Source organism: Onychostruthus taczanowskii, unplaced genomic scaffold, assembly GCF_017590055.1.
Source record: "Onychostruthus taczanowskii isolate IOZ18803 unplaced genomic scaffold, ASM1759005v1 scaffold70, whole genome shotgun sequence".
NCBI lineage: Eukaryota > Metazoa > Chordata > Aves > Passeriformes > Passeridae > Onychostruthus > Onychostruthus taczanowskii.
The window spans coordinates 1,224,859-1,237,258 of NW_024504787.1; the positions used below are offsets into that span (position 1 = coordinate 1,224,859).

At 38.8% G+C, this 12,400-nt stretch overlaps 1 protein-coding gene across 10 annotated transcripts in view; it reads left to right on the top strand.

The window, feature by feature from the left end:
- The window catches only part of UBAP2 (ubiquitin associated protein 2), a 92,252-nt gene that overhangs the window by 9,398 nt on the left and 70,454 nt on the right, over nt 1-12,400 (top strand). The window lies entirely within an intron of this gene.

A 12,400-nucleotide genomic window follows, 5' to 3' on the forward strand; every position in this document is an offset into this window, starting at 1 on the left:
TTGGTAAGTATGGTTTTTCTAATATTAGACATCAAAAATTGGAGGAACCAAAAGGACAGTACCTACTTGGATGAGGCTTGTATATTTTCAAAAAAACTACCCTAAAGCCCTGCAGAACGGCAAATTGCAGTGTTCTGAACGTGAGAAAATGAGGGGGGTTTTAGCCGTTTACTTTCTGCTGATTACAGTTTTGGGTGACTGCTATCTCTTGTACTTTTTTCCTTGATCAGAAGAGGTGTGTTACATTCTTCCTTTTAAATTTTTTTTTACATTATTCTACTGATTCAGGTTCTTAGTAGTTTTCAAAAAGCCATATTTTGGATATTGAACTTTAAAAATAGTCTTGTGTTAAATTGAGAAGACATTTAAGGCATCATACTGTTCTGCATTTTAAACTTGCCTGCTATTGGTTTCTGAATTTATTTACAGTGTCATCTTGGCTTTTTCAGCAAGTGTGCTTAGCAGCCCCATGCTGTGCTAGAATTTTGAACAAGGCTCTGTAAATGACTGAAAATTATTACTGTATTTAAAAAGTTGATACTTAAGTTGGTAATGCAATTTTTAGAACTTGTAATATCTTGTCTTGGTTATTCCTTTCTCATCCTTTGCTTGATTTCTGTGTACATACGTATACTTACTGAACTTTAAAAATAGTCTTGTGTAAATTGAGAAGACATTTAAGGCATCATACTGTTCTGCATTTTAAACTTGCCTGCTATTGGTTTCTGAATTTATTTACAGTGTCATCTTGGCTTTTTCAGCAAGTGTGCTTAGCAGCCCCATGCTGTGCTAGAATTTTGAACAAGGCTCTGTAAATGACTGAAAATTATTACTGTATTTAAAAAGTTGATACTTAAGTTGGTAATGCAATTTTTAGAACTTGTAATATCTTGTCTTGGTTATTCCTTTCTCATCCTTTGCTTGATTTCTGTGTACATACAACTTCCTTGTTTGCTTGGAGAAAACTGACATTTACAAAACATCTTCTGAAATGGTTTTCAAGATTGTCATTGTCAAACCATTTGTTTAGTGAAGTTTTATAGGTGCAGTGTGCTCTCTGTAGCTGGTACCTGTAGTATTCTAATGCTGTTGCTAGAGTTGAACACTGCAGTTAGCACAATGTGTATTCCAGGTGCAGTCTCAGAATTCAGATGTGTACTGATGGTGAGGTGTACAGTTAGAATAAATAAGCTGTTTCAGGAGCCGGGTGTAAAGTACAACTCCATTTTGTTTCAGAAGTGTGTAACTTCATCTTGCGGGAAAGTGCTTGGTCTTTCAGACTTTCAATGGTAAAATGGACAGGTCACTACTATCTTCTTGGGATGTTTTAGAAAACACATTTTCTACTTAGCCATTTTAATATTGCCTTGTACAGTACATAAACCTGGCGTACTTGTGTGTAATTGGTGACTGTGATTCATTCCTATGCTGTACCCAACTAACTCAGACTACAAAAATATGGTAGAAGGAATGTTAACTTGATGAAGGTAAGGGAATACATTAATATGAAAAGGAATTTTTTAATGGCTTAACAATAGGAAGGGAGTTTTGAAGAAAAACAATATACTTGTTCAGATTTTGTGAACTTAAAAAGACAGTATTACTCTTGCCCTTATGTGAATTTTATTGTGAGCTGATTTGGCTTGGAAAAAGTGCTAGAGGAGAATGACAGCTTCCTACTGGAGACAGCAAACACAAATAACATCTAAGTTGCACCATATTAGCAGATGAAGGTACAGATGGAGCTGGAACAGTGGCCATGGGTCTTAGAAAAACCATACAGATCATTCTCCACCCCATTTATGTTTAGAGAGAAAGTAAATACTGAATTAAATGCAGTAAAACTGTAGGCAGTTTGATGCTTTATGTGAGCACCTTGTTTCTTTGATATCTTCCTCAGAAAATTTAAGAAACTAAGAAGTGAGAGATGAATTTAATTTTGATTTAGTTTCAAGGGCGAGAACAGCCTGAATAACTGTATTCCTGCTGTTAGATTGCATTCTGCATAGAGAATTCAATTTTATTTGCCTGCTCCTTTCTAGCATGTTTTAGGTTGTAAAGATAATTAATCCTTCCTCTTTTTCGAAAGTTTGGTATCATTTTGGTGCAAATGAGATAGACCTGACCTGACATGAGTTCTAGACTGATGAAATAACTGAATTTACACATGACATCAAGTTGAGAAGCTGTGGTTGTGAGGAAAACAATACTCAAAATCAGGTGGGAAAGCTTGAGGTAAACCCATGGTTTCTGACTGAAGCAAGTTAACATGAGGAGTAGTATCAGAGGAAACTTGCCAAACCTGCTTTTTTAAAGCTAGACAAGATGGTAACAATAGTTGTGACTGTAGAAAGAGCAATCCAGAGGTGACGGAGAAATGGAAGTGATCTTTGATAGCTTTCAGTTCTGGGTGCTTTTTCAGTTGTTTCTTGTTTTTGAGCCCCTCACCTGACAGGAAGTTTGTAAAATTATTTCACTCACTTCTCACAGTGTTTAACTTTGAAATGCTAAACTGAGCCAAATGGCTGATAGTTTTCATTAAGATGTGATGTACAGTGATTGTGAAGAAAGGAAATGGTTAACACTGCCTTGCAAATTATTATTTCTTTTCCTCCTTCTGAAACTTTTAAATTCAGAGACAATGTATGTCACTGCAAAAACAAAAAAACAACTGGAAATAAAAGCTTTTTTTGTTTTGATGGATATTCCTGCCTAAGCTTAGTCTTGAGAAATATCATAATCTGGGACAAAAAATATAGAAAGATGTTGTGGAATATTTTGCTTTATTTAAAAGTGGTTTTCTGCAAGACTCCCAGCTTTCTTTGGTCTTTTGAGTATAAGAATGTATCACAAGGAGTGGTTTGTGCTGGTGGTCTTCCCTTGGTGTCTAGTTCAAGGGTTGGGCTCTGTACAGCTGCAGGAAGGATACTGACCTGTTTGGTGCTGCTACCAGAACTGAAGCTACAATCAGAAATCTGCTATCACATTTTATAGGTACAGCATTACCAATTACAGAGTGCATTTCCTTCTATATCACTTGTGGCTTGTAATTTCAGCATTGCTTTTTTTGTATGTGTGTTGTAATGTGATCTGATGAGTGGCATAAGTCTAAATTAATCCTGCCCTCCAAAAACTTTTCTGTGGTGGCACTTTCTACTTTGTCCCTCATTGTCAATTCTAGTGTGAATTAAATAGGGGCCTTTTTTTTTTTTGGATGCAGTTGAGTGTGTTTCTGCAAGTGTGACAATGTCTCTGCTCTTGCTTAGCTATTTTTAGTCCTCTTGCTTGTATCTGTTTCTATTCAAAGAATTCCTTTGGAAGCTGTTCCAGGAGAGAGTGGTTTGATGACGCTGGGGGAGGCAGGGAAAGTGCAGGCAAGGAGTGTGTTCGTGATCTGGCAGCGAGATGTCAGATGTGCAGCGCTGCTTCCTGTCTGAGCAAACTGTTCCAAGAGAATTCCCCCTGCTGAGTATTGTGCTGCCAGGTGTTACCTGGTTCTTGGTGTCATTTGGAGTGCCTGGGTTTCTGCTTGAATCTTATTACTTGGTTTGTTTTGCTGTGGAAATAACAACTCATTTTAGAGTCTGATCAGGTATGGGCTGTTACATCAGAGCAGGTAACTAAAGTATGCATTTCTAGCATTTAAAAGCCAAAGCCAGCTGTTCCCAGTACTTGTTCTTCCCTGCTCTGTTTTTTCTTTTTTAATTTTCTGAAACAGCTTATTCTGGGTTAGCTTTCCTAGTAAGTTGGTTTAAAAGTTTTCACTTAACAGCCCTTTTTTTTTTCATTTGTGGTTTCGTGCATTACTTACCTTGTGAGTACAGGTAGCTGTTCATTATAATGGCAGTGGTAAGTGGAGGTGATCCAGTGAAATTTTTTTTTGGTTTTTAAGTGTTGTATCTTACAGTTGGTAGTATTGACAAATTGATGGAAGCCCGAGTGGTGTGTTTGCTGACAGCCCAAGCTTTAACTGTTCTCGAAGTGGCTTGCTGACATTGTCACAAGAAGGGCAGGGAACAGTGGTTTTGAGACAAATCAGTCACAGTTAGTACAGGAAGGGCATCAACCCTGTGCAGCGTTGGTAGTGTAGTCAATCTTATCTGAGATGCTTTGGCAACTTAAGTATTTTTTCTGTGTTGTAGTATTGATGGCTTAATGAGAGTGTGGCCTGAGTTCTTACATCCTTTTGTATGTTCTTGGAAGAGAGCATTTATAACCTTTGTAATTGGTACTTTGCAGCTGTTTTCTCACCTACATATATATGTGTGTGCTCTGAGCCCACCTGGGCTTTTTTGCTGACCCCAGGATTCATCTCAGGCTGGAAAACTTTGCAAATTATTGCAGTCTCAAGAGGCTTTGCCTTGTGATTCTTTTAGTGGAGAGAGCCATTCAAAGAACTTCCAAGTCACCCAGCTCTGTTTTCCTCAATAGGCTTGTCTGGATTTCCTCCTTTCCCCCTCAGAGAGGATGCTGTGACTTTTAATGAGCTGCCAGAGCAAACCATGTCAAGGTGGGGCTTTTAATAGGGAATGGGTGGATGTTTAATTGTGTTATTCTTCTGAAAAGAAGTGAAATCCATAGATGACTGGCAAAAGTATTGAATATTCGGTTGTGCATACAAATCATTAAAGATGGTTATGGGTGAGTAAGTTGCTTTGGACTAGTTTGAATCTATTTTAATGCCCGAAGCTGAATGTAAATATACACTTCTGTAGCTGGGGGAAAAGACTGTATTTTAGGTTAACATAAGCTGTATTAATGTAGCTGTTCTGATGTTGATTATACCTCCTCTTCTTTGGACAGAAGCACTTCCAAATCTTAACCATACTCTTCACTGCAAGTTACTAACTGGATGCTAACAGATATCTAAGAGGTTGAACATAAAGTGTTCCTCAGTAAATGTGATAGAAGCCTCTTTTCCTGCAAGATAATTATGTATTCAAATATATACTTTTCTTCAAAACTCTGCTGGGAGAGTTTTTTTTTTGTTTGTTTGTTTTTGTTTGTTTGTTTGGGGTTTTTTTTGTTGTTTGTTTTTTGGGGTTTGTTTGTTTTGTTTTGTTTTGTTTTTAAAATGCCTATAGGGAATTATTTCTAATTTTTTTACTTGTATGCAGTGGGCTTGACCAGGATCAAGTCATGCTCTACTGGATCCAAGAAAAACAAAATACATTCCTACCTGTGCTGTAATGATGCCTGTCTACTAAAAAGCAAGTTCTCCCTTTCCTCATGAACTTGATCCCTGTCCCTCCTGTCAGATTCAGCAGTTGTATAGCCACATAGTTTTCCACTGGATAAGCTTGTTGAACTGACTGATTGTTTTGTTTTAGAGGCTTTAGTTTGCTCCTGGGTGAGCTTACTGAACCAACTCCCTCTGCAGCTGCAGGATCATTAGCCTGATTGAAGGAAAGGAGCAATGCTTTGTGGTTGAGGAGTGGGAGAGCAGGCATGCCATTTCTGGTGATTGCTCACAGTTGTGTGGTATTAGATGTGAGCTGATACTTAATTTTAATGGAACAAACTGTTTGGGTTCCGCCCAAGCTATGGATTGAACTTCAAGTGAATATACAGCCAGATCCCAAAGGGAAACTAAAACTCCAGTCCAGCTATGAGTTTTTTTTTTGTCTTAAGTCTGCTCAGCCATCCTTTACTTGGTAGAGAGACTCCAGGAGCGCTGTGTTGGTTCTGGTTACAGAGGATAATGATTTTCAACGCTGAAAACCCTGCTAGTTAGTTTTTTTTCCCCTGGCTGCAATAAACTTTTTTTTTACTAAGTAGTAGTTAATGTTTTTTCCAATTCTCCTGGTTATAATGCAGTGAATGATTCAGTTGGAGCTAGTATAGCAGTCATGGAATAAACAGCAAGTGTACCATGTATTGACTTGGCTAGTATTTTCTTTTATCTCCTGAGGTACCTTTCCTCCTGTCACAAGAGGAAGTTATTATGTTAGTGGGTGTGCAAGCACTGCCTTAGCCCCTCTGTATACTCCCTGACCTGAGAATACTGATGGAGTTGACAATTCAGAACAGCATGCTGTGTGGCCAGTGATGAGAATGTTCTCTTCTACCTTGGCAGCTGTTAGAGAGGTTTCACGTAAGAGAGTCTTTTCTCTGACAGAGGGCAAGAAATGATCTTCAGTCAAAGATGGCAGGAACCTCTATTTTTCCCTTCAGGTCTTAGGATATTTGGACAGGCCAAAACTTTCCTTGAAATAGTTCTTAGCAGACAAATATACTTGAAAAGTGATCTTGCTGTTGCCTCTTCCTGAGGGGATCCTCTTGATGGCTGGTTGTCAAAGAGAATTCCTGTTTCCTATATATTTCATTTTTATTTGGGTCAGTGCAGCCTTTTTTTTGTTTTATTTTGTTCTGTTTTGGTCTTGGTAGGTTTGGGGGGTTTTTGGATGTTGTGGGGTTTTTTTGGGTTTGGTTGTTTTTGTTTTCATTTTGGTGGGTTTTTTTTTTCTTTTTCTTTTGGGGGTGTGTGTGTGTGCGGGGTTTTTTTTTGGTTGTTTGTTTTGGTTTTTTTGTTTTTTTTTTTTTGGTTGTTTGTTTCCGGGCAACAGCTGTGGTCTAATCTCTGTTAACTAGTTCTGAAAGTCCGGAGTATGGTGCTTAGAAAACAATGTGCAGTTTGTCTGTGTCTTTCTGTTCCTTGAAATTTTGGCACAGTTACTCATAACTCTTGGTAACTAGTGCATTTTACAGGTCCTTGCGAACATGGGGCTTACTAGCTCAGGGAGCAGAACTTGATTCCTTGTAGATACTGACATCTGAAACACAAGGTCAAGTGGTCTGAATGTTTTAGGACATTCACTGCCTTTGATTGTCCAGAGTCACTCAGGTGCATACAAAACTTATTCAGCAGTGGAGCTGAGTAAGTTTTGCTAACCAGTTTTTTACAAGTCAGAAGACTGACTTGGCTGTGTGAAAGGTAAAGCCCTAGGTGGAAGTCAGCCAGACTTCTCTGATTTTGGTATGATTGATTGTCTTACTTTTTTTTTTTTTTTTTCGGTAAATACCAGTAAAGTTGCGTTTCTTCCTTCAGAAATTTCTGTAGGAGTAAGGGTACATGTTGCCTCAGAAGCTCCAATATTTTTAAAGAAATAATGAGGACAAGTCTGGATGTCTATTGAGTGTAACTGGCAGATTTTTGATTAAAACTAGAGAGTCACCAATATATACTGAAATGTGAAGCACATCTCTCAGTCAGACACACTGGGATAATAGGGAAAAAATAAATACTCTGAGAGGATTTTAAAAAAATGTTAGTTATAATACCTAACTTCCATGGTTGAAACATGCTCTACTACTGGAAAATGTGCCGTGTTCAGTCCCTTGTCCACATCATGCTTTTGGGCTCTGAATATGTGACCAGCTTTTGCCTAACTCCAGTCTTTTGAGGAGGAGCAGTTGCTCTTCCAAAACTTCTAGCAAGTGCTGTCTTTTGTGTATTTCTTTGTCTTACTTTGCGTAGCATATGATTAGGAGTTCTAATCCTTAAAATACTTTTTTTCTGGTATTAAAGAGAAATTTTTGATTTTTGCAGATGGGAATGTGTTCTTGCTAATTATAGATTTGCCTAGCAGGATAATTGTTTCAAGTAACAACTCAGAGGGTTTTCAAAAGTTGGATAAGAATAGTCACTTGGTTATTGGTTGCAATTTGTTAACACGACTTGTTTATGTATTAGTTTGTGTTTGTGCTGGTAGTCAGATGTCGCTATAGGACACAAGACAACACGACGCAGACACACTGCTGTTCTCAGGCCAGGAAGAGAGCTTTATTTTCTGACTCCTACTTTTATAGATTTCCAAAGGTGACATAGGATTGGAGGGTGAAAGTGCCATCTCTCCAGGGACACTGGACAAACAAGCAGTCCATCAAGTTTCTCCTCCCCCATAGAGGAATGCAAAACAATAAGTTGTTTACAGAAAGTGTGTGAGAAAGTTTGAGACAAGAATGCAAACATCAGAAGGCTTAGAAAAATCTTAAGAAAGCAGGGCGACAGTCAGACTGTCCCCAGCAATACTCTTTCCTTGGTAAAACATAAAAGCATACAGATAGTATAGTTTCTCTCTCTTTTGGTGTTCTGCCAGTGATGCAGATCAATATTTTTCTTATTTGCCATAGAAGACTGTAAGATGAGACATGAGTTCTCCCAGGATCCATAAACTCATGTTCAGTGCAGTTGCTTGGGGCAATACAGACCCTGAGTCATCACCATGGTTCCTGAGGAGCATCTGACTCCTGCAAACTCTTCTGTTTCAGTCAGCAATAAAGATGGTCAGATGCTTTGGACAACAGAACTCGAGGGAAATGCATTACATCGATGCTTTGCAGACATAATTTTTTCCCACTGTTCTTTTTCTTCCTGCTCATAAAATTGTACAGCTGGAGCAGTAAAATCTGAGCTCACTGTACATGTACAGTAGTTATGCCCTTCTGAGGCGGTGTCCTGCAGCCTTTTCCCAACCCTGTCACTGTGAGAAATCTTTGACTGGTAGCTTTGTATTTTGAATATAAAAGAGCAATCACATTTTTAAGGTGTTCACAGAGGTCTTTCCGTGGTTTGTCACAGCTCCTTGTCCAGGAATCAAGAATGTAACTTGAGACTGTCTCAGGAAAGGAATCTAAACTGCAGATTTTTTTTCAACTGATGGAAGTGATGGAGCTTCTAGAGGAATCTTGAAAATCAGTTGCTATTGCTGTTGCTATTGCTGTGTCTGTTCCTGGAAGTTTAGTAATAGATTTCCTGTATCCTGGGGGTTTGCAATCATGTCAAATCAACTTTTATTCTCTGTATTTCTAGGTTTTCTGATTTCTAAGTCTAAGAGGCTTAGAGCTCTTGCTGAAGGAAGATGGAACAACAGATCAAAGAAAACATCATAGTAGCTTTTAAAACCTGCTATTTGTGTTGATATTTGTTCAATTAATCTTGGATTATTTGCCTTTCTCTTTTCCTTCTAAAATTCAAAATGGATGCACAACTAAATATGTTGGATAAGACAAGGGATGAAGACTTTGGAGGTGGGGAATTTGGTAGTTTTAGGAAGGGTTAAAGTAGAATATTTTGTTACTGCTTTTGTAAGCTAGAAAAATCCTTGCCATTCCATGTTACACATTACTGGAGCTGCAGTTGTAGTGTAGGTCCTTGGAGTAAAACATGCTGTACAGATAGAAAACTAAAACAAAAGACTGAGAGTTGGGATGGTTTTTATCACAGATTCTTCTGTTGCTTTGCTTTTTTAATGGAAATTTTTTTTAATGAAGTCATATCTAATGATAATGGCATTTTTAAATTCTAGCTTTGTTTGGGTTTTGGTTTTTGTTTGTTTTTAAATTAGTAAAGACAACCTTGATCTGTGGGTACTAGGTTACATCAGTGAAAAAAGAAACAAAGTTTACAGGCATCTTGTGCGTCTTCGTTAATTGTCATAAAAGAATACAGACACTTTTTTAGACAAGAATTTTGGAAGCCCTCTCTTTAATACTTTCTCCTTTTTTTTTCATTAGTGCTCTGTACTAATGTATAGAAAGTGATGAAACTAGTACTCATTTCATTTAATATTTTATATGTTTCTTCAAATACTGCTGTTTTGGTTGCTTATTAGAATGGCGGTGTCTGCTGGTGGGGGACATTGGCACTGCACCAGACGCTGACATGGAAACTGAAGCATCTGCTTGCCTGAATATTTTTTTAATCTTTATTAAACAGTTTTTAATTAAGAATTTTCTTCCTCCCAGTCTCAAATCATATTTCCTCATTTTATCTACAGTCAAAATTAAGTTCATCAGTTTGTGATATCCTGCTCATTACTGTGACAGCAGCCTGCCAAACAGATTTGATGAATATGAGGAGTTGGATAGATAAGAAGCTGCTTTGTGAGCGAGGAAATGTTCTTGTTCAGCCCCATCTAATTAATTAATAATATCTCACTTATGCTCAAAACTGTTGTCATTGTGATAATTTGGAGGCAGTGGCTCTCTGCTGCCTGTTGCTTCTTACTCTGCAGTAGGTGTGGTTGGGCGTGAAGCCTCAGCCGTGTGTCTCTGCTCAGTGCAGTGTCTGAGGTGGAGCGTGGCCCTCCATCTGCTCTGTCTGGACACTGCCGTTAGACAGTGGGAGCCAACTTAAGAGGAAGTAAAATGACAGTATTTTGAAAGTTCTCTTTTTATCAGGCTACCAATTGTGCTTTTAAGAAGACTAGATTGTGTCTGATGGATTATAGCATGTCATTGTTGGCTTGTTGGGGGCTGTCAAACTGGGTGTGGGGTTCCACACTTGTCTGAGGCGAGTACAAGTCCATACTGCTGCCTGTACGTTTGCTGGGCCTTTTTTTGTGGTTCTAACCTGCTAAATTGTGCTTCTCATGTACCGCACGATCAGGAGGATGAAGATCTCCTTTAAAAACCCCATTTAGCTGTTCAGGTTGTTTGAGCTCTGTTCCCACAGCAGTCTGATCTTTCTGTGCTATGTTGTTTCCCAGGAGTGTTTCAGCCATGTATGTGCCTGCCTTTTTTCTTAAAGTACCCTTTCGTCCTGAAGAACAAATTTGGCTTAAGCAGTGGTGGGACAGACACATGCTAGGAAAAGGAGAAGAGACACAATCTGCTTGAGGAGCCATAGATTGCCTGGCTGCCAAAGTGTAGGGCGTAGTTCAGCATGTGCTATGAAAACAGAAAACTTTTTAATATAAGTGTCCTGCTGTCCTGTCTAAAATATGAATCACCGTATTTTCAGTGGCTTTGGTGATATTGGGAGAAATGGCACTGACAGAAATATCGAAATGCATAGGTACCGTAATAAATATGATATTAATTCAGAAATTATGAACAAATTGAGACCCAGTGGAGTTACATTTTCTCAAAAAATCTTAAGTCACAATGAGCTGATTCTAGACAACCATATACGAAACTATAAGCTTGTCTTTCAGAGAAGTTAGTGCTCTCTTGTGTGCTGTATTCAGGGCTTTTTGCATTTTTGCATTGCTCATTGTGCTAGTTTGAATTGTGATAAGCAGTCTGATCCTTGGTAAAAGAAACGCTAAAAAATCCCAACAAAACAAAAAGCTAACTCAAAGGTCATTATTAGTCTATATAAATGGAAGTTTTTTGGATGTTGTCGATCCAGTCAGCAAAGCTTATAAAGGAGATTTTAACACAAACAGCTGAAGTAATAGTACTGCAGACTCAACTGAAAATGTCCATATGTCTTTAACGTATCAGTGAATGGCCATGAGGAGATAGTCAGTGATAAACACTGAATTTGCTGCCCAGAGTGTCTCCACATCTACTTTATTTTTACTTTTGCTGCATTCCATAGAACATGGTGTCAGTAGCTCAGGTAACTTTGTTTTGTCTGTATCTGGCCTTTTTGTCAGACACAATGCTCTGAAGGTCTATGTGTTCTGAGCCTTAGAACGCAATGAAGGGACGGTGAGATAGCCTTGCTTTGCTCAGTGCATTCAAAAAGTTGTAGGAATATTCCAATTCAGCTTATGACTGCAGTCAGTTCCTGATCAAGTATATTTCTTATAGAAATATACTTTCCTCTCAGGCATTAAAGCATTATTGAATGCTTTAGCTAGTACATAAATAAATTCAATGTCAGGTTTCAATTTTGACCAACAAGAATGTATTTCTAAAGTCAAGAAGAGATTTAGGTGATAATGTAGTTAATTGTCCTTTTGATTGTAGGTGAGGCTCCAGAGCATCATGAATTGGTATTTCAGCTGAAGCATTTCATTGCAGCTTTAATTGTTAAATGCACATTACTTGTGACTGTTAGTGAGTCAGTTGGGTGTTGAACAGATCCCATTCCATGGGATTGCAGTGTGCTTATCTTCCTGAAGAAAGAGGGGAGACTGAGGGGAGACCTCATAGCAGTCTACAGCTTCCTTGTAAGGGGAGGAGGAGGTAGGAGAGGCAGACACTGATCTCTCTGTGGTGACCAGTGACAGAACCTGAGGGAGTAGCCTGGAGCTGTGTCGTGGGTGCTTTTCTTTGGGTGTTATAGAAAAGTTCTTCACCAGGGGGTGGTTGGCACTGGAACAGGCTCTCCAGGGAAGTGATCACAGCACCAAGCCTGACAGAGCACAAGTGTTTGGACAATAGTCCCGGACACATGGTGTAACTTTTGGGAATGGTCCTGTGCTGGGCCAGGAATTGGACTAGATGATCCTGATGGGTCCCTTCCAGTTGAGCTTATAGTGTAATTCTGTGTTATTGTGTGCTGAGCTCAGTGCTAGGCAGCTGTTGCCCTGGCAAGTTTTGTGCTGAGGCCTGCTCATATAATGGGACTGCAGTAGAAGCACTTTGCTGTTTGTTTGCACATCTCCTTCTGCCCAGGTACACCTCTTGCAAATTGTCCTTATTTCCAAAAATTTGCAGTTTTACT